Below are 26,565 nucleotides of genomic sequence, written 5' to 3' on the forward strand. Positions count from 1 at the left end.
CGGACAAAGTCAACATGGATTTACAAAAGGTAAATCGTGCTTGACTAATCTACTGGAATTTTTTGAGGATGTAACTGGTAAAATAGATAAGGGAGAACCAGTGGATGTGGCAGACAGAAAGCAAAGAGTTCGAATAAACGGGTCTTTTTCTGAGTGGCAGGCAGTGACTAGTGGGGTACTGCAAGGATCGGTCCTAGGACCCCAGATATTCACAATATATATTAATGATCTAGACAAGGGAACGAGATGTAATATCTCCAAATTTGCAGACAACACAAAGCTGGGTGGGTGTGTGCGCTGTGAGGAGGATGTCGAGAAACTCCAGGATGATTTGGACAGGTTGGGTGATTGGGCAGAAACATGGCTGATGCAATATAACATGGATAAATGTGAGGTTATCCACTTTGCTGGCAAAAACAGGAAGGCAGATTATTATCTAAATGGCAATAGATTGGGAGAAGGGGAAGTGCAATGAGACCTGGGTGTCCTTGTGCACCAGTCGCTGAAGGTAAGCATGCAGGTGCAGCAGGCGGTTAAGAAGGCAAATGGTATGTTGGCCTTCGTAGCGAGATGGTTTGAGTACACGAACAAGGATGCCTTGCTGCAGTTGTACAGGGCCTTGTTGAGACCACATCTTGAGTATTGTGTGCAGTTTTGGTCACCTTAGCTGAGGAAGGATGTTCTTGCCATGGAAGGAGTTCAGCGAAGATTCACCAGGCTGATCCCTGGGATGGCAGGAATGAAGTATGAGGAGAGATTGGGTCAATTGGGCTTGTACTCGCTGGAGTTTAGAAGAATGAGAGGTGATCTCATTGAAACTTATAAAATTCTAACAGGACTGGACAGACTAGATGCAGGAAGGATGTTCCCAATGGTCATTGAGTCCAGATCCAGGGGACGCAGTCTAAGGATAAAGTGTAGGCCATTTAGGACAGAAATGAGGAGGAATTTCTTCACCAAGAGAGTGGTGAACCTGTGGAACTCATTACCACAGAAGGCGGTGGAGGCCAGTTCATTAAATATAATCAAAAAGGAGTTGGATATTTTTCTTAAGGCTAAAGGGATGAAGGGGTATGGGGAGAAAGCAGGGACCGGGTACTGAGTTTGGATGATCAATCATGATCGCATTGAATGGTGGAGCAGGCTCGAGGGGCCGAATGCCGACTCCTGCTCCTTCTGTGTTTCTATGTTTCTATAGTGAGGAAGAAAGCTGTAGACTGCAGGAAAATATCAATGGACTGGTCAGGTGGGCAGGAAAGTGGCAACTGGAACTCAATCCGGAGAAGTGTGAGGTAATGCATTTGGGGAGGGCTAACAAGGCAAGGGAATGCACAATAAATGGTAGGAGACTGAGAAGTGTAGAGTGACAGAGGGACATTGGACTGCATGTCCACGAGGGACTGAGGGACATTGGACTGCATGTCCGCAGATCCCTGAAACATAGAAATGCTCCTAAAATGTTCTGCAGCCGCTCTGAGACATCCTTGACCCTTGCACCAGGGAGGCAACACACCATCCTTGAGTCTCGTTTGCGGCCGCAGAAACACCTATCTATTCCCCTTACAATTGAGGTGTATAAAATTATGAGGGGCATAGATAAAGTGGATAGAAATGACCTATTTCCCTCAGCAGAGGGGTCAAAAACCAGGGGGCACAGATTTAAAGTAATTGGTGGAAGGTTTAGAGGGGATTTGAGGGGAAATTTCTTTACCCAGAGGGTTTTGGGGGTCTGGAACTCGCTGCCTGAAAGGGTGGTAGAGGCAGAAACCCTAACCACATTTAAAAAGTACTTGGGTGTGCACTTGGGATGCTCTAACTTGCAGGGCTACGGACCAAGAGCTGGGAAGTGGGATTAGGCTGGATAGCTCTTTGTTGGCCGGCGTGGACACGATGGGCCGAAATGCCCTCCTTCCGTGCTGTAACTTTCTATGATTCTATGAGTTCTGTTATCCGGGCATGGGGTGCATCACACGCTACCCGTACAGGCGCGGCCCACTGAGAATTCACCTTCATTTCACAGACGCTCTCTTGTTGCTTAAACTCAAAATCTTCAAAAGTGGTTTTCTACGGCTTCAGAGAATGTTGGATTGTGTTCATTTTCTCCAGCCAATCCGCTTCCCCCGGGAGATACCCACCCCCTCACTGAGTGACAGGCTCTCCGGCCAATCCGCTTCCCCCGGGAGAGACCCGCCCCCTCATTGAGTGACAGGCTGTTTGGCCAATCCGCTTCCCCCGGGAGAGACTCGCCCCCCCCTCACTGAGTGACAGGCTCACCGGCCATTCTACTTCCCCTGGGAGAGACCCGGCCCCCTCACTGAGTGACAGGCTCTCTGGCCAATCCACTTCCCCCGGTAGAGACCCGCCCCCTCACTGAGTGACAAGCTCTCCGGCCAATCTACTTCCCCCGGTAGAGACCCGCCCCCCTCACTGAGTGACAGGCTCTCCGGCCAATCTACTTCCCCCGGGAGAGACCCGCCCCCCTCACTGAGTGACAGGCTCTCCGGCCAATCTACTTCCCCCGGGAGAGACCCACCCCCTCACTGAGTGACAGGCTCTCTGGCCAATCCACTTCCCCGGGAGAGACCCGCCCCCTCACTGAGTGACAGGCTCTCCGGCCAATCCGCTTCTCCCGGGAGAGACCCGCTCCCCTCACTGAGTGAGAGGCTCTCCGGCCAATCCGTTTCCCCCGGGGAGCTACCCGGCCCCTGACTGAGTGACAGGCTCTCCGGCCAATCCACTTCCACCGGGAGAGACCCGCCCCCCTCACTGAGTGACAGGCTCTCCGGCCAATCCACTTCCCCCGGGAGATACCCGGACCCTCACTGAGTGTCAGGCTCTCCGGCCAATCCACTGCCCCCGGGAGAGACCCGGCCACTCACTGAGTGACAGGCTCTCCGGCCAAACCACTGCCCCCGGGGAGAGACCCGGCCACTCAGTGAGTGACAGGCTCTCCGGCCAATCCACTTCCCCCGGGAGAGACCCGCCCCCCTCATTGAGTTACAGGCTCTCCGGCCAATCCGCTTCCCCCGGGAGAGCCCTGCCCCCTCACTGAGTGACAGGCTCTCCGGCCAATCCACTTCCCCCGGGAGAGACCCGGCCCCTCACTGAGTGACAGGCTCTCCGGCCAATCCACTTCCCCCCGGGAGAGACCCACCCCCCTCACTGAGTGACAGGCTCTCTGGCCAATCCGCTTCCCCCGGGAGACCCGCCCCCTCTCTGAGTGACAGGCTCTCCGACCAATCCACTTCCCCCGGGAGGGACGCCCTCACTGAGTGACAGGCTCTCCGGCCAATCCACTTCCCCCGGAAGAGACCCGCCCCCCCTCACTGAGTGACAGGCTCTCCGGCCAAACCACTGCCCCCGGGAGGGACCCCCTCACTGAGTGACAGGCTCTCCGGCCAATCCGCTTCCCCCGGGAGAGACCCGCCCCCCTCACTGAGTGACAGGCGCTCCGGCCAATCCACTTGCCCCGGGAGAGACCCGCCCCCTCACTGAGTGACAGGCTCTCCGGCCAATCCGCTTCCCCCGGGAGAGACCCACCCCCCTCACTGAGTGACAGGCTCTCCGGCCAATCGGCTTCCCCGGGAAAGACCCGCCCCCTCACTGAGTGACAGGCTCTCCGGCCAATCCGCTTCCCCCGGGAAAGACCCGCCCCCTCACTGAGTGACAGGCTCTCCGGCCAATCTACTTCCCCCGGGAGAGACCCGCCCCCCTCACTGAGTGACAGGCTCTCCGGCCAATCAACTTCCCCCGGGAGAGACCCACCCCCTCACTGAGTGACAGGCTCTCTGGCCAATCCACTTCCCCCGGGAGAGACCCGCCCCCTCACTGAGTGACAGGCTCTCCGGCCAATCCGCTTCTCCCGGGAGAGACCCGCCCCCCTCACTGAGTGAGAGGCTCTCCGGCCAATCCGTTTCCCCCGGGGAGCTACCCGGCCCCTCACTGAGTGACAGGCTCTCCGGCCAATCCACTTCCACCGGGAGAGACCCGCCCCCTCACTGAGTGACAGGCTCTCCGGCCAATCCACTTCCCCCGGGAGATACCCGGACCCTCACTGAGTGTCAGGCTCTCCGGCCAATCCACTGCCCCCGGGAGAGACCCGGCCACTCACTGAGTGACAGGCTCTCCGGCCAAACCACTGCCCCCGGGGAGAGACCCGGCCACTCAGTGAGTGACAGGCTCTCCGGCCAATCCACTTCCCCCGGGAGAGACCCGCCCCCCTCATTGAGTTACAGGCTCTCCGGCCAATCCGCTTCCCCCGGGAGAGCCCTGCCCCCTCACTGAGTGACAGGCTCTCCGGCCAATCCACTTCCCCCGGGAGAGACCCGGCCCCTCACTGAGTGACAGGCTCTCCGGCCAATCCACTTTCCCCCGGGAGAGACCCACCCCCCTCACTGAGTGACAGGCTCTCTGGCCAATCCGCTTCCCCCGGGAGACCCGCCCCCTCTCTGAGTGACAGGCTCTCCGACCAATCCACTTCCCCCGGGAGAGACCCGCCCCCTCACTGAGTGACAGGCTCTCCGGCCAATCCACTTCCCCCGGTAGAGACACGCCCCCTCACTGAGTGACAGGCTCTCCGGCCAATCCGCTTCCCCCGGGAGAGACCCGCCCCCTCACTGAGTGACAGGCTCTCCGGCCAATCCACTTCCCCCGGGAGAGACCCGCCCCCCCTCACTGAGTGACAGGCTCTCCGGCCAAACCACTGCCCCCGGGAGGGACCCCCTCACTGAGTGACAGGCTCTCCGGCCAATCCGCTTCCCCCGGGAGAAACCCGCCCCCCTCACTGAGTGACAGGCTCTCCGGCCAATCCGCTTCCCCCGGGAGAGACCCGCCCCCTCACTGAGTGACAGGCTCTCCGGCCAATCCACTTCCCCCGGGAGAGCCCCGCCCCCTCACTGAGTGACAGGCTCTCCGGCCAATCCACTTCCCCCGGGAGAGACCCGCCCCCTCACTGAGTGACAGGCTCTCCGGCCAATGACCAGGTCATTGTCACTGGACCCGGGCTCTTCTATTTCAGCCTGTGAATCGCACGCAGACGGGTCGCGGAACAGACTCAGGAATTGGTCATTGACGGAACCTTCATGCGGTTCCTTCTGAGAGCGAGTGAAGCTGGCGGGCCTTGGGGAAGTGTGGCCAATGGCCGCGGTGGGAAAGCAGCTCGAGTGAGCCGGACCGCGGGAATCCACCGGAGACACGGCCATGGAGCGCCACCTTCCGGCTGTGGAGCCACATTACAGGCAGCGAGCTCACCGGGTTCCTGCAGTTCTGACCAAGGCTCATCGACCTGAAACTCGGTTTCTCTCCCGACATATGCTGCCTGACCTGCTGAGGATTTCCAGCATTTCCTGTGTTTATTCCTGCAGTTCACACCTCATTCTGGACTTAGCTGGACATTTTGCACTACCGCCCAAAACCAATTTTATCCCCAGAATTCGTTCATTGATTTGTTTTTGTTCCTAATGAATTTGCATCCAACCAGCGATCACGTGGTTTTAGAGCAGTCTCACCATCTTTATTACATTCATTAATCTAACAATACAAACAAAGCGAACGAAAAGAACAAAAATGTTGTCAGACAAAAACTCTAAAGCAGGAAGTTCAGGCGCTGCTTACTGGTCTGTCAGGAGCAAGATACCCGTGGATGTAGTGGAAGAAAGTTCACGGGCACTGTTGTTGGCCACACATTGAGATCCAGATCTTACTCAGGTCAACAGAGGCAGGTAAAGAAGAGAGGAAAGGAGCATCAATCACACAGGGGCATGGGGTTTCCCAGCAGAACCAGGGTGTATTCCAGCAGATGCATGAAGCACACAGCAGAGGCAATCAGCATCCCAGCAGAAGCAGGGAGCTCACATCAGAGCCAAGACACGTCCCAGCACAGACAGGGAGGTAAAGAAATGAAACAAAGGTGCTCTCTTCTTCTGTATCTGCTCGAAGCAGTTTACATTTCCGTATTAGCAGAGACCCGGTGTGAACAATAATATAAAAAACAGAATCTACTAATACAATGAACCTGAATTGGAAAAGGTGTTTCAGGTGTATAACGCCTCATCACGAGTTCTGATGAAAAGATTCACATTCAAACCATCAATCGGCTCTTTTCTCTTTACAGATACTGGCTGGTCTGCCATGCACTGCCGGCACTTTGTGTTTTATATCCGGTAGGAACAGTTTGCCAGTGAGCCCCATCAGCTGGGAACAGATGTGTGGCACTGGAGGGGCGGGCGAAAAGGGGACAACTGAATTTGCCACACTACAGTGACAGAGCTTACTCATGAAAAAAATAAGTTGAAAACCACAATATTTCTCAATGCACTGAGGGCTGTAAAAGAGATTTCACTGCAGCTTATAGGGCAGCACAGCTCAGACTGGGAGATCACCATGTGTGGAGTGCAGCGAGCACCGTGGCACAGTGAGCTGAGCACCGGCACAGCCAATCGTCTTTTTATAATGTGGCTTTCTTTGTAGAAGTCCCTCAAACCTCAATTTCCTCACTTCTTCTCCTGAAGGCACTAACTCCAGTCTCGGGAACAGCAGAGCTGAGCTCAGTTGTGTCCTCACCTGATGGCCACGTCCAGCGGGAGGAGTCACTGGAGAGCACCCAGGCTGGGGCTCTTTTCTCTAGATAAGAGAAGACTGAGGGATGATGTAGCTTTTAAAAGCTCTTTAGAATAATTTGTCCATGACTACACAAAGCACTCTGGGTCCAGGTATATTGTGTATCAGTAAAACAGGTTTATTAATCATTAAATATCCAGTACAAAGAAGTAATACTGAACAAGAAGATAGTCACAGTCTGTTCATCGAACCCTCGCATTCCTCCAAGTGACTGTGGTGTCGTCTCATTATTCTCTTGCTATGTTCTGTTGACTGAAGCTTCTTCTTCCTCCTCTGGCTTCGCGCTGCTTTCGGTGTTCAATATCTGCATTTTTATACCCTTTTTTTCCCATTTTGCCTACATGGCAGTAATTAGCTCTCTGACACCTAGTAAATGTCCCTCCTCTCCTCACCAATCATCTTACGACCTCGTTAACCCACTCGGCCTCTTTCCGTGCATAACAAAACACCCTTATCTAAGAATTTCACTTTACAGAACATCCTTGAGGTGTTTTCTAAACAGTTTGTCTATTCTGCAGTTTCTAAAATGAAGGATGTCTCCAATCCTATCTCTTTTCTCTAGTTCTTATCTCTTTCCCATAACATTGCCGAATTCTCTGTCTCCGACAGTCTCCGTGTTTATTCAGCACCACATTCCATTACTTCAGTCATTTAAAACACAGGTTTTTAGTCAGGTTGGCATAATTTCCCATCCTGCTTTGGTCTCAGCCATTCGCCATATTATACAGGCTATATCGGTTTTTAACATACAATTTCACATATTATAGTTATATAAAAATGGTTATAGAATCTGAATAATGTTTACTAAATCCTACCGGTACACTCTATCCTACAGATACCTGATAGAGGTCTTTACAATGATGAAAGGGAAAGGTCGACGTACAGTAAATAAGTGCATGTTCCATTGCCCAACTCCTCCAAATCCATCAACTGATTGCAGAAGGAATGTTGGCCGGGACATGGGTAAACTGCCTGTCCTTATTTCAATAGTGTCTTGTGATCTTTAACACCCAGTTGAACAGGTAGACAGGGCCTCTAACACCTCAACCTAAAGATGGTACATCTAAATAACAGGGACTGCACTTCAAAAAGAATTCATTGGCTGTGACGTGTTTTGGGATGTCTTGAAGTCATGAAGGACCTGTATGATTGCAAGCTCTTTCCTTCTGATTCCTTCATTATCGCACTGGAGTGTCAGCTCAGGTTATGTACTCAGCAAGGCGGGGGCATTGACCCCACAACATTCAGACTCTACTGGGTTTTTAGTTACCCGAGTGGGCTCCCAGACCCTGGCCCTAAGGAGACTGGTCACGGCTGCACCGTGCAGTCGGCAGATCCGGTTCACCCTTCGCCTCTGTGCTCACTCATCTACACTGGCTCCAGGTCTGGCAAGGCCTCGATTTTAAAATTATCATCCTTGTTTTCAAATCGCTCCATGGCCTCGCCCCTCCCTATCTCCGTAACCTCCTGCAGTCCTACAACCCTCCGAGATCTCTGTGCTCCTCCAGTTCTGGCCTCTTGCACATCCCCGATTTTCATCGCTCCACCATTGGCAGCCATGTCTTCAGCAGCCTAGGCCCTAAGCTCTGAAATGTCCTTCTTAAACCTCTCCGCCTCTCTACCTCTCACTCTTCCTTTAATAAACTCCATTAAACCTACCTCTTTGACCAAACTCCTTATGTGGCTCAGTGTCAAATTAGGTTTGATAACGTTCCTGTGAAACGCCTTGGGTCATTTTACTACATTTAAGGTGCTATATAAATGCAATTTGTCGTTGTTGTTTGATTCAAATCCAGGACCAAGGGGTGAAGTAACGGTCTGACACATTCCTAGGGCGCTGCCTAGGATAATCCAGTAACTAGTTTCCATTCACTTTTGACCAAAGTATCTCCCAGGCACCCTCTGGAAATAAATTTCATGTCTTCAGCAACCACTTCAGAGATTTTTTAACTGATTAATCTCCTCTCTGTACTCGGAATACAGGCCCAGATTTTGGAATTCCGCTCTCCTGACACACAGCAAGAGCCCATATTGGGAAATTCCACAATCCCAACCTGTGCTTTTTTGAACATTGGACAGACCGTGAATGTGGATTTTCCCGACAGGGACTCGGTGTGTGCCAGGAGCACGGAAGAGGGAATTCTAGGCTCATGTTTATTTTCCATTCTTTTTTCTGATCCCATTATCTTTCAGTTCTGAAGGAAGGTCCTGCCTGAATTGTCTGATCAGCCCAGTGTTTCAGCATTTGCTGTTTTTGATATTCCCTCAGTACCGGTTTCCACCAGCAGGTGGTGATACTGCACTGTAAAACTTTACAGCTCTTTGTACAGCTCGCCATCACCATCTCCTGGCTGAAAGTGGCACTACAATCAACTGCGAGGAAACGTCAAACACGCTGGGGTGAATTTTCACTTTTACCACAACAGGCGTTAGCGGATCGGCCGCCCGTTTTACAGCCCGCACCGCAGTAAAAGTGAACATTCAGCCCGTTAAACCGAAGATTTGCAAACTCCCCGTCATCTTGAAGAGAGATAGTTTGTGTATTTCTCATCACTAATGGTGCTGATGAACTGAGGAATGTCCTCATTTTGAGAGCACAACTTATACCTGCTTTTTAATATAAAGGAGTGGGGCAGTGATGAGAAAGGGCTGGGATGGAGTTGCTGTCGGTTTTACTTTTTATTTTAGTCTTTGTTTTTATTACAGTGTCAGCCAGTGGCTCAGTTGGTGGCACTCTCGCTTCCTGAGTCAGAAAGTTGTGGGTTCAAATCCCACTCCAGAGACATGAGCACAACAATCTAGGCTGACACTCCAGTGCAGTACTGAGCGAGTGCCGCACTGTCGGAGGGGTCTTTTCGATGAGACCTTAAACCGAGGCCCTGTCTGCTCTCTCAGGTGGATGTAAAAGATCCCAAGGCACTATTTCAGAGAAGAGTTCTGACGAAGGGTCATCGACCTGAAACGTTAACTCTGTTTCTCTCTCCACAGATGCTGCCTGACCTACTGAGTATTTCCAGCATTTTCTCTGTTTATTTCAGATTTTCAGCATCTGCAGTATTTTGCTTTTGTGTTTGAGTTATCCCCGGTGCCTTGGCCAATATTTATCCCTCAATTAGCTTAACAAAAAACAGATTATCTGGTCATTATCTCATTGCTATCTGTGGGAGCTTGCTGTGGGCAGATTGTCTGCCACGTTTCCCACATTACGACAGTGACTACACTCCAAAAAGTACTTCATTGGCTGTAAAGCGCTTTGGGAAGCCCGGTGGTCGTGAAAGGCGCTATAGAAATGCAAGTCTTTCTTTCTTCTTCTGACATTTTATATTTTTATTGGTTGTATTTACAGTATCATTGGGATTTTACAATGTGTAATTTGGAAATTACCTTTTCTAACTCCTGACCCCTGACCTCTGCTCCTGACCCGAATGGTGCGGGGGTCAAGTCACTGTGACGTCATGGATGATGCGGGCCGGCCCGAGGCCCCGCCCCTTTTACAGACCCGGATCAGAGCCGGAGCAGATTTTCAGCCACTTGTTTTCATCCCAATTCACAAAGAAAGGATAAAGTTTCCGGGTGAATTTATTCCCAGTGAAGGTGTGGAGATGGGACTTGGTGTCCGCGCTGTAAAATGAAACTGTCCCGGACTCATAACTGAGATAAACTCCCACCTTCCCGGGGATCTGACCGGTGGGGAGAGAGGATTGAGGGGAGGAGTTTACATAAAACACATAATTAAACCGCCCGATGGTCCAGACTCCAGTCTCCGGGCTCAGTCTGACCCGTCCCTTCCTCTCCACAGACTCTGCGGCTACTCCCAGTCTCCAGTCCCGCTTCCCCGCCACCTCCACCTCCCAGTAATGTCTCCCCGATGTGAATCCCTCCGATCCCAGCACACAGGCCCAGCCTTTAAACCTCTTCCCGGTGTCAGGGAGATTCCTCCAGGTCCCGGTCCGTCTCACACTCTTCAGATCCTCAGACACCTCGAGCCATGGATGCGCTGTTTCCACATCCAGGATCACAGAGACTGGGAGAAAAAGCAGATAATTAGAGAGATTCACCAGGGATTAGAGAGAGATTGGCCGGGGATCGGGGGGAGAGACTCGCCAGGGATCGGGGGAGAGACTGGCCGGGGATTAGAGAGAGGTTGGCCGGGATCGGGGGGAGAGACTGGCCGGGGATCGGGGAGAGAGACTGGCCGGGGATCAGGGAGAGAGACTGGCCGGGGATCGGGGGAGAGACTGGCCGGTGATCGGGGGGAGAGACTGGCCGGTGATCGGGGGGAGAGACTGGCCGGGGATCGGGGAGAGAGACTGGCCGGGGATCGGGGGGAGAGATTGGCCGGGGATCGGGGGGAGAGACTGGCCGGGGCTCGGGGAGAGACTGGCCGGGGCTCGGGGGGAGAGACTGGCCGGGGATTGGGGGGAGAGACTGGCCGGGGATCGGGGTGAGGGACTGGCCGGGGATCGGGGGGAGACTCGCCAGGGATCGTGGGGAGAGACTGGCCGAGGATCGGGGGGAGAGACTGGCCGGGGATCGGGGGAGAGACTGGCCGGGGATCGGGGGAGAGACTGGCCGGGGATCGGGGGAAGAGACTGGTCAGGGATCGGGGGGAGACTGGCCGGGGATCGGGGGGAGAGACTGGCCGGGGATCGGGGGGAGAGACTGGCCGGGGATCGGGGGAGAGACTGGCCGGGGATCGGGGGGAGAGACTGGCCGGGGATCGGGGGAGAGACTGGCCGGGGATCGGGGGAGAGACTGGCCGGGGATCGGGGGGAGACTGGCCGGGGATCGGGGGGAGACTGGCCGGGGATCGGGGGGAGAGACTGGCCGGGGATCGGGGGGAGAGACTGGCCGGGGATCGGGGAGAGACTGGCCGGGGATCGGGGAGAGACTGGCCGGGGATCGGGGAGAGACTGGCCAGGGATCGGGGGGAGAGACTGTAGGTAGCGAATTCCACAGGTTCACCACTCACTGGGTGAAGAAATTCCTCCTTATCTCTGTTCTAAATGGCTTACCCCTTATTCTTAGACTGTGACCTCTGGTTCTGGACTCCCCCGACATCAGGAACATCCTTCCTGCATCTAGTCTGTCTAGTCCTGTCAGAATTTTAGAAGTTTTGATGAGATTCCCTCTCATTCTTCTAAACTCCAGTGAGTACAAGCCCAATCGACCCAATCTCACCTCATACGTCATTCCTGCCATCCCAGGTATCAGCCTGGTAAATCTTCGCTGCACTCCTTCCATGGCAATGACATCCTTCCTCAGATGAGGCGACCAAAACTGCACACAATACTCAAGATGTGGTCTCACCAAGGCCCTGTACAACTGCAGCAAGATATCCTTGTTCCCGTACTCGAACCCTCTCGCTATGAAGGCCAACATACCATTTGCCTTCTTAACCGCCTGCTGCACCTGCATGCTTGCCTTCAGCGACTGGTGCACAACGACGCCCAGGTCTCATTGCAATTCCCCTTCTCCCAATCTATTGCCATTCAGATAATAATCTGCCTTCCTGTTTTTGACACCAAAGTGAATAACCTCGCATTTATCCACGTTATATTGCATCTGCCATGCTTCTGCCCAATCACCCAACCTGTCCAAATCATACTGGAGTTTCTCGGCATCCTCCTCATAGCACACACGCCCACCCAGCTTTGTGTCGTCTGCAAACCTGGAGATATTACATCCAGTTCCCTCGTCCAGATCATTTAATATATATTGTGAATAGCTGGGGTCCAAGGACCGATCCCTGCGGTACCCCACTAGTCACTGCCCGCTACTCAGAAAAAGAGCCATCTATTCCAACTCTTTGCTTTCTGTCTGCCAACCAGTTCTCTATCCAAGTCAATACGTTGCCCCCAATCCCATGTGCCTTAATTTTACACGCTAACCTCTTATGCGGGACCTTATCGAAAGCCTTTTGAAAATCCAAATACACCACATCCACTGGTTCTCCCTTATCTATTTTACCAGTTACACCCTCAAAAAATTCCAGTAGGTTAGTCAAGCACGATTTACCTTTTGTAAATCCATGTTGACTTTGTCCGATCCTGTCACTTTTTTCCAAGTGCTCTTTATAATGGACTCTAGCATTTTCCCCACTACCGATGTCAGGCTTACTGGTCTGTAATTCCCCGTTTTCTCTCTACCACCCTTTTTGAACAGTGGGGTAACATTAGCTACCCGCCAATCCATGCGTACTGTTCCAGAGTCCATCGAATTTTGGAAGATGATCAGCAATGCATGTACTATTTCTAGGGCCACTTCCTGAAGTACCCTAGGATGTAGATTATCAGGCCCTGGGGATTTATCGGCCCTCAGTCCCATCAATTTCCCTAACACCATTTCCCTACAAATACTGATTTCTATCAGTTCCTCCCTTTCATTAGACCCCATGTTCCCCGACATCTTTGGGAGGTTATTTGTGTCCTCCTTTGTGAAGACAGAACCAAAGTATGTATTTAATTGGTCTGCCATTTCTTTGTTCCCCATTATAAATTCCCCTGATTCTGACTGCAAGGGACCTACACTTGACTTCACCAATCTTTTTCTCTTCACATATCTATAAAAGCTTTTACAGTCAGCTTTTATGTTGCCTGAAAGCTTACTCTCATACTCTATTTTCCCCCTCTTAATTAATCCCTTTGTCCTCCTTTGTTGAATCCTAAACTGCTCCCAATCCTCAGGTTTACTGCTTTTTCTGGCCAATTTATATGTCCTCTCCTTGGGTCTTATGCTATCCCTAATTTACCTTGATAGCCATAGTTGATTCAACTTTTTTGTTTTATTTTTATGCCAAACTGGGATGAACAAATTCTGTAGTTCATCCATGTGATCTTTGAATGTTTGCCATTGCCCATCCACCTTCAACCCTTTGAGTGACATTCCCCAATCAATCCTACCCAACTCACACCTCATACCATCGTAGTCTCCTTTATTTAAATTCAGAACCCTAGTCTCTGAGTCAACTACTTCACTCTCCATCTTAATAAAGAATTCTATCATATTATGATCGCTCTGGCCCAAGGGGCCTTGCACAACAAGATTGCTAATTAATCCTTTCTCGTTACTTAATACCCAGTCTAAGGCGGCCTGATCTCTAGTTGGTTCCTCGACATATTGGTCCAGGAAACCATCCCGTATATCCTCCAGGAATTCCTCCTCCACAGTATTGTTACTAATTTGGTTAGCCCAATCTATATGTAAATTAAAGTCACCCATGATAACTGCTGTGCCCTTATTGCACGCTTCTCTAATTTCCCGTTTAATGCCATCCCCGACCTCCGCATTACTGTTTGGAGGTCTATATAACACTCCCACTAACGTTTTCTGCCCCTGGTATTTCTCAGTTCTACCCATACAGATTCCACATCATCAGAGCTAATATCCTTCCTTTCAATTGTGTTAATCCCCTCTTTAACCAGCAATGCTACCCCACCTCCTTTTCCTTTTTGCCTATCTTTCCTGAATATTGAATACCCCTGGATGTTGAGTTCCCAGCCTTGGCCACCCTGGAGCCATGTTTCCGTAATCCCAATCATATCATATTCATTTACCTCTATTTGTGCATCCACCTTATTACGAATGCTCCTCGCATTAAGACACAAAGCCTTCAGGCTTGATTTTTTAATGCTCTTAGATCTTTTAGAATTATTATTTACTGTGGCCATGTTTGATTTAAACCCTTGATTTCTCTGCCTGCCACTTTTGTTTTTCTCCTTCCTGTCTTTTGCTTATATCCTTGTTTCCCTTTCCTCTGTCTCCCTGCTCAGGTTCCCAACCCCCTGCCATTTTAGTTTAAACCCGCCGCCAGAGCATTAGCAAACACTCCCCCTAGGACATCGGTCCCGGCCCTGCCCAGGTGCAAACCGTCCGTTTTGTACTGGTCCCACCTCCCCCAGAACCGGTTCCAATGTCCCAGGAATTTGAATCCCTCCCCGTTGCACCATTCCTCTAGTCACGTATTCATCTGAAGTATCCTTCTATTTCTACTCTGACTAGCACGTGGCACTGGTAGCAATCCTGAGATTACTACCTTTGAGGTCCTATTTTTTAATTTACCTCCTAACTCCCTATATTCAGCTTTTAGGAACTCCTCCCGGTTTTTACCTATATCGTTGGTACCTATATACACCACGACAGCTGGCTGTTCACCCTCCCCTTTCCAAAATGTTCTGCAGCTGCTCTGAGACATCCTTGACCCTTGCACCAGGGAGGCAACACACCATCTTGGAGTCTCATTTGCGGTCGCAGAAATGCCTATCTATTCCCCAAAATACAGGCCAACACTCCATTTGCCTTTCTAATTACTTGCTGTATCTGCATGCTAACTTTTTGTGATTCATGTACAAGGACCCCAGATCCCTCTGTACCTCAGCATTTTGTAATCTCTCCCCATTTAAATAATAATGTTCTTTTTTATTTTGCCTACCAAAGTGGATAACCTCGCATTTTCCCACATTATACTCCATCTGCCAGATTTTTGCCCACTCACTTAGCCTATCTATATTCCTTTGGAGATTCTTTGCGTCCTCCACACAATTTCTTTCCCACCTATCTTTGTATCATCAGCAAATTTGGCTCCATTACACTCGGTCCCTCCATCCAAGTCATTAATATGGATTTTAAATAGCGGCGGTGCCAGCACTGATCCCTGCGGCACCCCACTAGTTACAGTTTGCCAAACTTAAAATGACCCATTTATCCCGACTGTCTGTTTTCTGTTAGTTAGCCAATCCTCTATCCTTGTTAATATATAACCCCCAACCCTGTGAGCTCTCATCTTATGTAATAACCTTTTATGTGGCACCTTCTGGAAATCCAAATACACGAGATCTACTTGTTCCCCTTTATCAACCCTACTCGTTACATCCTCAAAGATCTCCAGAAAATTTGTCAAACATGATTTCCCTTTTATAAAACCATGCTGACTCTGCTTGACTATGTTATGATTTTCTAAATGTCCTGTTACCACTTCCTTAATGATGGACTCCAGCATATTCCCAATGACAGATGTTAGGCTAACTGGTCGATAGTTGCCTGTTTTCTGTCTCCCTCCTTTCTTAAATAGGGGCGTTACATTTGCGGTTTTTCAGTCCGCTGGGAGCTCTCCAGAATCCAGGTAATTTTGGTAGATTACAGTAAATGCATCCACTATCTCTGCAGCCACCTCTTTTAAGACTCTAGGATGCAGGCTATTGGGTCCAGGGGACTTGTCCACCTTTAGTCCCATTAGTTTGCCTAGTACTTTCTCTATAGAGATAGTGATTGTTTTAAGTCCCCCGCCCACCCAAATAGCTCCTTGATTATCCATTATTGGGATGCTTGTAGTGTCTTCTACCGTGAAGACCGATACAAAATATTTGTTCAAAGTCTCTGCCATTTCCCTGTTTCCCATTATTAATTCCCCAGACTCATCCTCTAGGGGACCAACATTTACTTTAGCTCCTCTCTTCCTTTTATATACCTGTAGACGCTCTTACTGTCTGTTTTTATATTTCTTGCTAGCTTACTCTCATAAGCTATCTTCTCTCTCTTTATCATCTTTTTCGTTGTCCTGTGCTGTTTTTTTAATTTCCCTAACCTCTGGCCTGCCACTATTCTTTGCAACATTGTACTGTATGCTTTTGTTTTCAATCTGATACCATCATTTACTTCCTTAGTTAGCCACGGATGGTTCATCCTTCTCTTAGAGTCTTTCTTTCTCACTGGAATATATCTTTGCTGAGAGTTATGAAATATCTCCTTAAATGTTTGCCACTGCTTTTCTACAGTCTTACCCTGTAATATATTTTCCCAGTCCACTTTAACCAAGTCTGCTTTCATACCTTTGTAATGACCTTTATTTAAGTTCAGGACACTAGTTTGAGACCTAGATTTCTCACCCTCAAATTGAATTTGAAATTCTAAAATGCTATGATCACTCTTCCCAAGAGGATCCTTCACTTTGAGATCATTAATTAATCCAGCCTCGTTACACATTACCAGATCTAAAATAGTCTTCTCCCTGGTTGGTCCCACAATGTATTGTTCCAAGAAACTATCCCGTATACACCCTAAGAACTCTTCCTCAAGTCTACCTTTGTCAGTTTGCTTTGTCCAATCAATATGAAGATTAATATCTCCCATGATTATAGCCGTAACTTTCTTACAAGCTTCTATTATTTCTTGACTTATACTGTGTCCTACAGTGTGGCTACTGTTTCAGGGCCTGTAGACCACTGCCACCAGTGATTTCTTACCCTTATTATTTCTTATCTCCACCCAAACTGATTCTACATCTTGATCTTCTAATCAATATCATTTCTCATTACTGCACTGATCTTATCCCTTATTAACAGAGCTACACCACCTCCTTTTCCTTTCTGCCTATCCTTAAAAAGTGGCAAATACCCCTGAATATTCAGTTCCCAGCCTTGGTCACCTTGCAACCACATCTCTGTAATGACTATCAGATCATACCCATTTATTTCTATTTGTGCTGTCAACTCATCTAACTTGTTATGAATGCTGCGTGCGTTCAGATATAGAACTTTTAATTTTGTCTTTTTACCATTTTCCCTACTTTGACCCCACTTTCTGATGCACTCTTATGTGTATACGCTCTGTCCCTTCCTGTCACACTCTGATTGTCATTACCCCTATCGCTACCCTGCACTTTTGTCTTCTCATTTTTCTTTGACTTGTTAAATTCCACTCAGCGTATCCCCCCTCCCACTATTTAGTTTAACACCCTATCTACAGCCCTAGTTATTCGATTCACCAGGACACTGGCCCCAACCTGGTTTGAATGAAGCCCGTCCCGACGGAACAGCTCCCACTTATCCCAGTACTGGTGCCAGTGCCCCAGGAATCGAAACCCATTTCTCCCACACCAATCTTCGAGCCACTCATTCATCTCTCTGATCCTATTTACCCGATGCCAATTTGCACGTGGCTCAGGTAGTAATCCAGAGATTATTGCCTTTGTGGTTCTGCTTTTTAATTTAGCCCCTAGCTGCTCATACTCCCTCAACAGAACCTCTTTCTTTGTCCTGCCTATGTAATTGGTACCTACATGGACCATGACAATTGGATCTTTCCCATCCTACTCTAAGTTGCTCTCCAGCCCAGTGGAGATGTCCTTTACCCTGGCACTGGGCAGGCAACACAGCTTTCGGGGCTCATGCTCGTCTGCAGAGAACAGTGTCTATCCACCTAACTATAATGTCCCCTACCACTACAACGTTTCTTTTTGCTCCCCACACAGTGCTCTGGTCAGTTTGCTCATCCTCACTGCAGTCCCTGCTCTCGCCCACACAGAGAGTAATAACTCGTAACTATTTGACAAGAGCAAGGGCTGAGTCTCCTCCACCACTAACTCCTGGTTCCCCATACCTGCCTAGCTCGTAGTCACACCCACCTGTCCCTGACCATGGACCAAATTTGAATTAATTAATCCAAGGGGTGTGACTGCCTCCTGGAACACAGTGTCCAGGTAACTCACCCCCTCCCTGATGTGTCTCAGTGTTTGAAGCTCGGACTCCAGCTCATCAACACGGAGCCGAAGTTCCTCGAGCAACCAAAATGGTGTCCACCAGCTCCCACATGGTGGAGCAGTAATACATCGCCTGCCCTGGCATCTCTGGAATCTTATAAATTGGCGAGCTTAGTCAGGAGGTTGATTGACAGCTGATTCTTTTATAAACTATTCGGTGCAGGCAAGATCCTAGGACTGGCGTGGTTAGCGCGACCTGGTCAGTTAAGGAAGGAAAACCTTCGAGGGTTAGGACACTGCGACCCACCTGTATTAATAGCAACAAGTTAGTACAATTGACGGGCTAGACAGAAGTTGAGCATGTCACAGATAAAGAGTTGAGAAAATTATGTTTAACTGATTTAGTATCGTTTCTGACGAGTCAAGAAGCAGAGTCATATCAGAAGGTGATAGAGAGGGTCCAGAGTCAAGGGACTCTGGGAAAGGTCGAATTAGACAAAGGGGAGCACTGGTCAGGCTATGCAGCCCATTTCTGTGCACAGCGCAGTGAAGTAAGTGAAGGAAAACATTTAGCCGCACAGAGAATAAGAGAAGGGGAACATTTGGAAACGCAGAAAATAATAGAGGGAAAAGAATGCCAGCAGCTAGAAACCAGGTATCTGGGAACTCAGCAAAGGAACGAAATAAACAGGGAATTGGGAAAACAGGAAAAGCTGCTGAGATGGCAGATCAAAAGGCGAAAAAGGAAACTTAAAGTTGTATGATCTGTCTGTACCAGTAATCACAAAGTCACTGTATGATCTGTCTGTACAAGTAATCTCACGGTCACTGTATGATCTGTCTGTACAAGTAATCTCACGGTCACTGTATGATCTGTCTGTACCAGTAATCTCATGGTCACTCTATGATCTGTCTGTACCAGTAATATCATAGTCACTGTATGATCTGTCTGTACCAGTAATCTCACAGTCACTGTATGATCTGTCTGTACCAGTAATCTCATGGTCACTCTATGATCTGTCTGTACCAGTAATATCATAGTCACTGTATGATCTGTCTGTACCAGTAATCTCACAGTCACAGTAAGATCTGTCTGTACCAGTAATCTCACGGTCACTGTATGATCTGTCTGTTCCAGTAATCTCACAGTCACAGTAAGATCTGTCTGTACCAGTAATCTCATGGTCACTGTATGATCTGTCTGTACCAGTAATCTCATGGTCACTGTATGATCTGTCTGTACCAGTAATCTCACCGTCACAGTAAGATTTCTCTGTACCAGTAATCACACGGTCACTGTGTGATCTGTCTATACCAGTAATCCCAGTCACTGTATGATCTGTTTGTAACAGTAATCTAACAGTCCCTGTATAATCTGTCTGTACCAGTAATCTCATGGTCACTGTATGATCTGTCTGTACCAGTAATATCACGGTCACTGTGTGATCTGTCTGCACCAGTAATCTCAGTCACTGTATGATCTGTCTGCACCAGTAATCTCATGGTCACTATGATCTGTCTGCACCAGTAATCTCATGGTCACTATGATCTGTCTGTACCAGTAATTTCACCGTAATTGTTTGCTCTCTCTGTACCAGTAATTTCAGTCACTGGTTTATCTGTTTGTAAGAGTCATCTCATGGTTACTGTATGATCTGTCTGCACCAGTAATCTCATGGTCACAGTATGATCTGTCTGTATACTAATCTCAGTCACTGCATGATCTGTCTGTACCAGTAATCTCACGGTCACTGTATGATCTGTCTCTACCTGTAATCTCATGATCACTGTATGATCTGTCTGTTCCAGTAATCTCACGGTCACTGTATGATCTGTCTGTACCAGTAATCTCATGGTCACAGTATGATCTGTCTGTATACTAATCTCAGTCACTGCATGACCTGTCTGTACCAGTAATCTCACGGTCACTGTATGATCTGTCTCTACCTGTAATCTCATGATCACTGTATGATCTGTCTGTACCAGTAATATCATAGTCACTGTATGATCTGTCTGTTCCAGTAATCTCACGGTCACTGTATGACCTGTCTGTACCAGTAATCTCACGGTCACTGTATGATCTGTCTGTACCAGTAATCTCACGGTCACTGTATGATCTGTCTGTACCAGTAATCTCAGTCACTGTATATTGTGGGTGGTTTAATATGATTGAAAAGTATTAAACTGTTCACTCATTATTTCCTAGTTTTCAAGCTCGTTTAAAGGGGTCTTAATACAGATTATTCTGTAAACAGCCAATGTATATTTAGTGTATTAGGGGACAAACACCTAACTGGATGAAGAACACATCCCGCAGATGGAGTGAGGAAACGAGCTGCCACAGGGGAAAAGGTAAGGAAGGGCAGTGAATAAATAATTCAAGGGAAAAAGTAGAGAAAAAAAAAGAGGATGAAGCAGCTGTGGCCCACAACTCGATCAGTCTGAACAGCAGCCTGGACAGGAACTCAAACAAAACTGGTACAATCGGGCAGGCCCCAGATTCAGAGACACCCACAAGAGGAAAAGACACCCTGGAGACAGCAAACCGACATCACCCTGAATACAGTCCATCAATCAAATTATATCCACAAATCTCAACAGATTCCAGCACATAATCAGACAAAACAAAACTGACCGACATAAAAGAACAGGTGGAAGCTTCATTTCTACAGGAGATCCTCCTCACCACCCTCAGAACACACCAAGTTTGTGAGTGAGTGGGTGGGACCAATGCTGGCCGCCTTCTACTGACCCAAGAGCAGAGGATAGTCACACTAATCAACAGGAACCTTCCCATTACTCTGAGACACGCATTCCTGGAGAAGGAGGCCGCTCCATCCTAAAGAATCTCGAATAACAGGAGAACCCAAAGTGAAGCTTCAGTTCTGTGTCCTGAATGAGGTGTCCCCACATTCCCCACATCAGCAATCCTCACACTCGCCCCACGTATGGACAGCACAGTAACCATGAGTGGAGACCTAAACTGTGCTCTTCACTCCCAACGGGACAAGCTTCCAGTGGACACAGGGCACTAGGACAAGCAGCCGGAGCAATCTGGGAAAAATAGTGACCTGGTCCCACGCCAACTAATAGGTCCCCTATCGGGTTTTACAAGGCCCTAATCGCGGAACTTACTCTCCCGCTACTGAAACCCCGCACTATGTGCTGGAGACAAGGACACAGACACACTTAACTTAGTCACAATCATGTTAATACATATCAGCAGAAAGGTCACCACCATTGCTCATCGTAGAAAACTATATCCCTCCTCAATGGTGACTAGAAAATATTGGCCAATATAATAACCTCCAGATATCTCTGACTGGTCCATCCTAACCTAGGGACTCTACACAGGGCTGCATGTGGAGGCAAAACACCAGCGGTTATTCAATGTGATGCACCATTGTCATACCTCTACCCTGATACTCTCCCTGGATGTATAAGCCATAATTGTCTAGGGCGAGTGGAATGATTTCTCAAGACAATTGAGAGAATAAGCCTTGGTGACACTTTCAGGAAATGGATTGCAATCCAGTGCTTGCTCCCCAAGTCCACAGTGAACACCAGCTAACTCTGTACCCCTCGCCACTCCTCCCTCAACAGGCAGAGAAAGCCTCACTCCCAGGCTTCCTGTCCTGACCTTGGTCACGGACATGAGTTTGACACACAAGATGGAGATGCATCAGGAGATGAGTATTGTAGAGGAGGAAAGGTTCAGCTGGGAAGGGTGGTGTTTCCTGTTGCTGAAGTGTGCAAAGTATCGATGGGTTCTGGAGGCTGTGGTTCATCTGAGGGTCCCTGTGTTGGTCATGTTCGGGGAGCTGACATTTTCAGCTGACCAGTTGATGCTTTTTAGAAGATGGATTTGGTGCGTGAATAACACTAACTCCATTGAGGCCCGCTTTTAACCGTGTTCCTTTGCAACTAATTAGTACTAAAAGATACTATCTATGATATTTTATGCATAACGAATCAAATTATAAGATAAAAATCAGGCCAAAGGAACTGATATGAGTTTTACCGGGGTTAATGGAATCCAGCATTTCACTCCACACTGCGTACGGTAAAGGGCCGTTGAATTTTTCGATAGACAGGGTGGTATCTACTAATGTCAGTGTATTCTCGTCCTCACTAATCCTGCAAATATCAAACAATTGGTTATAAATTGACCATAAACACTTTTCTGAGCTATTTTACCAAACTGTGCAGAGTTTCAGTAAAGAGCATGGCCTACCTCATCTTCTGACGAGTTTCTTCCTGAAATAAATAAAACACAATCTGAGTTGACAGAGACCGAGCGTCTATATCGGGACAGCAGAAATTACACCCAGATTGTTCCAAGCTGCTGATAATTCCCAATTCTCACTGCTGCCCACACACAGGTAGAAAGAGGATATTACAAAAAGGATACAGAAGCACAGGAGAACGTATAAAAGAGATTTACAAGAATGATACCAGAACTGCGAGGGTACAACTAACAGGAAAGAGTGAACAGGAAAGATTATTCTCTAGAAAAGGGAAGACTGAGAGGAGACCTGAGCGAGGTCTTTAACATTATGAAAGGATTCGATGGGGCAGATGTAGAGAAGATGTTTCCACTTGTGGGGAGTCTAAAGTGAGGGGTCATAAATATAAGAGAGTCAGTAATGAATCCAAAGGAGAATTGAGGAGAAATCTCTTTACTCAGAGAGTGTTTAGAATGTGGAACTCGCTACCACAAGTTGAGGCGAATAGCACCGATGTATTTAAAAGGGAGCGAGATCAGTACATGAGGGAGAAAGGAACAGAAGGATATATTGATAGGGTGAGATGAAGTAAGGTGGGAGGAGGCTCGTGTGGAGCATAAACACTGACATAGATCTGATGGGCCGAATGGCCAGTCTCTAAGAACATAAGAAATAGGAGCAGGAGTAGGCCATTCGGCCCTCCGAGCCTGCTCCACCATTCAATGAGATCATGGCTGATCTTCTGCCTCAACTCCATTCACCGGCCCTATCGCCATATCGCTTGATGCCTTTACTAGTCAGAAATTTATCGACTTCTGTTTTGAATATACCCAATGACTGAGCCTCCACAGCCCTCTGGGGTAGAGAATTCCAAAGATTCACCACCCTCTGTGTGAAGAAATTTTTTCTCATCTCAGTTCTGAATGGCCTACCCTTTATCTTGAGGCCATCACCCCTGGTTCTAGGCTCCCCAACTAAGGGAAACATTCTCCCAGCATCCATCCTATCAAGCCCTGTAATAATTTTGTATGCGTCAATGAGATCCCCCCTCATTCTTTTGAATTCAAGAGAATACAGGCCTAGTTTACTCAATCTCTTCTCATACCACAGTCCTGCCATCCCAGGAATCAATCTCGTGAACCTTCGTTACACTCCCTCTATGGCAAGTATATCCTTCCTTAGGTAAGGAGACCAAAATTGTACACAGTACTCCAGATGTGGTCTCATCAAGGCCCTATATAATTGGAGTAAGACTTCTTTACTCCTATAATCCAATCCTCTTGTAATGAAGGCCAGCATACCATTTGCTTTCCTAATGGCTTGCTGCACCTTCACATTCACTTTCAGTGACTCATGTACAAGGACACCCAGGTCCCTTTGAGCATCTGCATTCCCCAATCTTTCACCATTTGGGAAATACTCTGCCTTTCTGTTTTTTTTACCGAAGTGGATAACTTCACATTATATTCCATCTGCCATGTTCTCGCCCACTCACTGAGCCTGTCGAGATCCATTTGAAGCCTCTTCACATCCTCTTCGCAACTGACACTGCCACCTAGCTTTGTATCATCAGCAAATTTGGAAATGTTACATTTAGTCCCCTCATCGAAATCATTGATATAGATTGTGAATAGCTGGAGCTGAAGCACCGATCCTTGCGACACCCGCTAGTCACAGCCTGCCATCCTGAAAAAGTCCCGTTTATCCTTACTCTTTGTTTCCTGTCTGTTAACCAATTCTCAAGCCATGCTAGTATATTACCCCCAATTCCATGTGCCCCAGTTTTGTTCACCAACAGTGACACTCACAGTACCCTACCAGACACACCCACACACTCACAACATGGGACTGGAACTGGATTGGAATGTGAGTTTTAGGGAATATTAAAATTGGACACCACAGAAATAATTACAGACTAAATATCAAGATCACGGCAACTCATTCCCGGGAAGGTTGCAGGTATTCCCGGGATGCTGTAGGTATTGTGGAGGCCGATTATTTCGGTGACAATAACAGGTGTGTCCGGGAATGGAAAAAAACAATCGATCGGTTTAAATCAGTGACGAATTATTGGGAAAATGCTGCATTTATTTCAAAATTCTCGCCCTCATTTTGTGACTGTGAACTTTCACTGAACTAAACTGAAATATAATCCTCACCTTCAGAAATGTCAGCTCGTCTTTTTGCTCCATCTGTTTCTGCAACTTTGCGAGTTTCTCCTGAATAGAATTTAAATTCTCTTGAATCGGTCGAAGATTTTCCTCCATTGTTTTTAGAATCTCCCCCTCTTGTTCCCTGAGATCTCTGATTAAACGCTGCTCTTTCTCACTGAGAATCTGGTGCATTTTAGCGAACTCGGATGTGATGCGGGTCTGCAGACTGCTCGACTGTTCCTACCAAATGAAATGTGAAAAATAATACGTTTTCCGCATTAAAACAAAAAAAAAGCGAATCAAACTTCGAAAATCAGCAAAGGGAGATTTACCCTAATTTCAGAAATCTTCTGTTTCTGCCGTCACTCCGTGTCTAGAACCGCCGATTTCTTCTCTGTGAGAGAATCTAAAGAAGATTTCAGCTGATCCTGGGATTGGGAGAGAAAATCACAGAATAACAGTGTTAGACCATGAAAATGTGATAAAATAATCCGGTGATCAAATCTGCTCCCTTTTACCTTGTAGAGTTCAACAGCTTCTTTAATGGGCATGAAGCGGTGCTCTCTGTGTTCCCGCGCATCTATACAAGTGTAACAGATCAATTTCTGGTCAGTTTCACAAAACAGCTTCAGTTCTTCCTGATGTTCCTCACAGTGAAGTTCACTTTCCTTCTCTTTCGGATTCAGGTTTAATTTTCGAGCTTTCTCGGCCAGATTCGCTAAGGCCCGACTGGCTCTGAGGTTTATTTACGGAAACTCCTCTCTACATTCCGGGCAGGAGTTTGTCTCCTTCTTTTCCCAACTCTGTGTGATACAGGAGCGGCAGAAGTTGTGGCCACAGTCCAGTGAAACCGGATCGGTGAAGAAATCCAGACAAATGGGACAAATTGTCTCCTCGGTCAAACTCTCGGCCTGCTGTCTGGAAGCCATGTTCACCCTCAGCACTTCCTGATTCAAACCGCTTTCAGTTTCCGTGTTTACTGCGCTGCCGAACAGCCTCAGTTCAGCGACTTCCCGATGAAGTTCACGGCAATACTCGGGGAAATATTATTAATATAAACTAGTCTCTGTCCAATCGACTTTTACTCAGGGAGATAAAACCTAGAGCAGTATAAAGGACAAACAGTGTTAGAGGGCGGAGGGGAATAATTGAACCTTGGCCTGGAGATTGCAGGTCTGTGAGGCGTTGGCAGTGGGGGGAGGGAGAGAGAGGGAGGGAGGAGCCGGAGATGGGCGGGATCGAGATTTCAGGGCACTTTGCTCCGGACCGAACTCACTGCCGACTACAAACCCTCTGGTGACACACGGTGTGAGATAGAGATCCATAAACTGAATTGTGTTAATGATTGCAGCCGCTCACCCTGAAACACAAAGTGCCACAAATGTCAAGGAGCTGTCTCGATCAGTTTCAGTCCCTGCTGATTCAATCTGCTGGTGTCATGGTTCTGTGGGTGGATCCAGACCCGGTTCCCAGTCACAGATCACTCGAGTCCCTGCAAGCGCTGTTCACATCTGAATGAAATAGAATCGAATTTACAAAGAGAAAAGACAGTCTGTGATGTTTCGGGGTGCACCCATCATCAGACTGAGAGGCTAACGGGAATTTTATCTGAGTCTGGGAATCGGGAAAAAGGAGGAAGGCAGAAGTAGAACCCAAAATATATTACTATTGAAATCACTGGAAGGAAACTCAGACTGGTTCTGTTATCAGCGCACGATCCACTGCACCACATGTTCCTTCCTGTGCTGTGTCCAAGCGACCCTCTCCCGATCACTGGCCCCTCCCTCCGAATCAATTCCCCGACCCTAGGAGCTACCTGGGAATGCACAGCTGGTTTCCGCAGCTGGGCAGTTACATTTCATTCTGTCTTTCCAGAGAGAAGCAGGCGGAGCGAGCATGCAGCTTCCCCAGGATAACAGGCTCCATGGTGCAGGGTGCCAGTGACTGACACACACGTCCCTCTGCGGGCAGCGCATCTCAATTCGGAGATTTACCGCAACCATTCCCTCAATATCCAGCTGGTGTGCGACCATACTCAGCGCATCATGCAAGGCAATGCTCGGTATCCTGGCAGCAGCCATGTTGCCTTCAT

The 26,565-nt window shown here is 48.3% G+C and overlaps 1 pseudogene; it reads right to left on the minus strand.

Annotated features, from left to right (window-relative positions):
- Positions 1-9,116: 9,116 nt before the first annotated feature.
- On the minus strand, positions 9,117-25,631 carry LOC147096396 (zinc-binding protein A33-like; annotated as a pseudogene).
- Positions 25,632-26,565: the final 934 nt, after the last annotated feature.

Source organism: Somniosus microcephalus, unplaced genomic scaffold, assembly GCF_052327205.1.
Source record: "Somniosus microcephalus isolate GS21.2 unplaced genomic scaffold, FLI_Smic_1.0 unresolved_chr1, whole genome shotgun sequence".
Classification (NCBI taxonomy): domain Eukaryota; kingdom Metazoa; phylum Chordata; class Chondrichthyes; order Squaliformes; family Somniosidae; genus Somniosus; species Somniosus microcephalus.